This window comes from Phascolarctos cinereus, unplaced genomic scaffold (genome assembly GCF_003287225.1).
Source record: "Phascolarctos cinereus isolate Bilbo 61053 unplaced genomic scaffold, phaCin_HiC Scaffold_2;HRSCAF=192, whole genome shotgun sequence".
Lineage (NCBI taxonomy): Eukaryota > Metazoa > Chordata > Mammalia > Diprotodontia > Phascolarctidae > Phascolarctos > Phascolarctos cinereus.
Genome location: NW_027555625.1, coordinates 146,951,388 through 146,954,378, shown reverse-complemented (window position 1 = coordinate 146,954,378; position 2,991 = coordinate 146,951,388).

Here is a 2,991-nt window from a genome sequence, read left to right as displayed (position 1 = left end):
CAAATCCAGCCTCAGACCAAACACTTGACACTTACTAGCTGTGTGACCCTGGGCAGGTCACTTAACCCCAATTGCCTAAAACTAAAAAAAAAAAAGAAAAGAAAAAAAAAGAAAAAAAGAAGAGAGACCTGGGCCACTAATAGTCAAGATAGCCAAGCTCCATCCCTGGCTGTGTGGTGGGAAGTCCCTCCCAGTGCCGACATCTGGGGAGGAGGTGACAGATCTGAAGGTAGTTTGAGCTCCCCAGGCACAAGGAGGTAAATAGGGCGGGAATTGTGGCATGTGGCTGCTGGGTCCAAGCAACATAATCAATGTTTGTCTATTTATTAACAGATGTGGACACGAAATGGGGAATGTGAATGCTGGGGAGGGAACTATGGACTGGCATGGGCCTCCAGGGTCCTTATTCTCAAAAGGATGAAATTGAGATAATGTGCAGATATAGGGAAAACCTTTTTCCAGTGTACCTGCTTGAGGGCTTAGGAAGGGTCTTTAAGGACTAAGGTGGTTCAATGTAAAAGACACTATTTCAGGGGCCAGAGACCTGGGTTATAGACTCTTCTGTGTCCTCTCCCTGGATTTCAGTTTCCTCATCTGTGAAATGAGAGGATTGGATTAGTTGGGCCCTGAAGTTCCTTTCTGCTCCGACAATCTATGGTCACCAAGAATAGCTCATTGTGGTTCCTAATGCCAATGACCTGAAGGAACCTAGGGAGGAAAATTAGCTAGACCTCTTTAAGATTAGAACAAGGCCAGAGACTGGAGCAAGAGGGGAAGGAGCCCACAGATAGCTTCTACTGGGAGCCTTTCCCAATCCCTCTTCATTCTAGTTCTTCCCTCTGTTTTATTTCCTATTTATCTGTTTATAGCTTACTTATACATAGTTGTGCATGTTGTCTCCCCCACTGGATTGTGAGTAGGATTGCTCGAAGGCTTGGGACTGTCTTTTGCATTTCTTCGTATCCCCAGCGTATGCCCCTTGGCAAATAGTAGGTGCTTAATAAATGCTTACTGACTGACTGGTAGAGGGGAACAGTCAACTCTGTCACCTTGGCTTAGGGCGCCATCTACTTCCAGCCCCTACTGTTTTTCTGCTCAGTCCCAGCTTTGTCCATGGTCCTCTAACATCCAAGGATCTCACAGCCTTCTCCCTTCTGTTCACAGCAATTGACATTTCCTCCATTTTCCAGAAGGGCAGATTAATATAGAGTGAGGGAGGGGAGAGGGTCCTGAGTGATGGAGCTATTCAAATGAGAGGCCAAATAGCAAAGGAAAAGCTAACCACTGAAGGACCTACTCCTCTCCTTTCTGTCTCCTCCCCTTTTTCCATCCTCTCCAGCCCGGACTGAGGTTCTGAGATCACAGCCTGCCAAGCACAAGGGGGAAGCTGTCATTTGTTTCGCTGATTTTCCTAGTTACAAGGGAGAGCTCAATTTAGGGGGTGGGGGTGGGTGCCTATGAACAGCAATGACTGATGACATTAGTAAGACATTTTAAAAATAAACCAAGAGACAAACATGCTTGGGAATGCATTTACAGAATCATTCTCTCTTTCTTTCCCTCTGGGTCTGTCTGCCTGTCTGTTTTTCTTTACTCCCATCTCCAACTCCCTTCCCCCCAATTCTCCTCCTCCTCCCCGAGTAGGCAGAAATTCCTTCCCATTAGTCTCATAGAATTAAAAACTTGAAGGGACCTAAATAGTTATCGGGGGCAGCGAGGTGGCCAAGTACGGATAAAGCTCTGGACTTGGAATCAAGAAGACATATTCCTGAGTTCAAATCTAGCCTTAGATACTTACTCACTGTGTGACCCTGGGCAAGTCACTTAACCTCTGATTGCCTCAGTTTCCTCATCTGTAACATGAGCTGGAGAAGGAAATGGCAAACCACTCTAGTATCTTTGCTAAGAAAACCTTAAATGAAGTCATGAAGTGTTGGACGTGACTGAACAGCAAATGGTCATCTGGTTCAATTTGTTTTTAAACAGATGAACAAACTGAAACTCGGGAAGGTCAAGGTTGTGTCCAAAGTCACACAGGTAATAGCATCAGGACAAAAATGTTACCCAGTCCTTGGATTCCAAATACAATGCTTTTGTCTCTATACCGCATTGACAATGCTATCCAAGGAGATTGAGAAGACACCCTGAGGCTCAATTTTTCTCTTCTATAAAATGAAAGGGTCTGTAGCATTTAGAACTGGAAGAGACCATCTCATTTTACAGATGAAGAAACTGAGGGGGGCTGAGAGAGTTGAAATGGCTTACCTAAGGTCATACACATAGTGAATGGCTTTGAGCTCAGCTCTTCTGACTCCAGATGTGGGGCTCTTCCCACGATAGCACATTGCCTCATGGTTCGGACTAGATCTTGGTCTAGATAGGACTAGACTAGATCTATTCCTGTTTTAATACTCTGTGATTTCCTGAGAGCTCTCTTCCCGTCTCTTCCTCGGGGTGTCCTCTACCCATGTGAGATGCTTGGCCTGACCCACTGACCTTCCTATCCTGCTCCTGGCCTGTTGATAATTTCCTTCTTTCTTCCCTGTGGCCCTGATCCCCATCTCTGAGTCACCCCCTTCTGATGAGTTCTCATATCCGGACAGAACCAGTTATTAACTGAGGCCTTTACTTCTCCCTCATCTTACTCCCCTATCTGGAGGTCTCTTGGGGGAGGAGGAGGAGGAGGAGGAATAAGGATTGTGAACCTTCATCTTTGGGAATTAGGTGGGGGTGGGAAGAGAGCAAGGATGGAGGAAGGCTATGGCCACCCCTACCTTCTCTACTACAGAGAGACCTTAGGAGAAGCTTTGCACGTCTAGGGGCTTTGAGTCGCCTTACGTCTTGGGGCTGGGAGGAAGGGAAGATGGAGGGATGCCATGAGTTCCAACCAGGGCTATCCTCTCTTAGTAGTAGAGGGTGGCACCTGGAACTCAACCTGTCCCCTCCCCCTCCCGAATGCCTCTTCCCTTCCTGGTCCTCAGGCACTGAAGG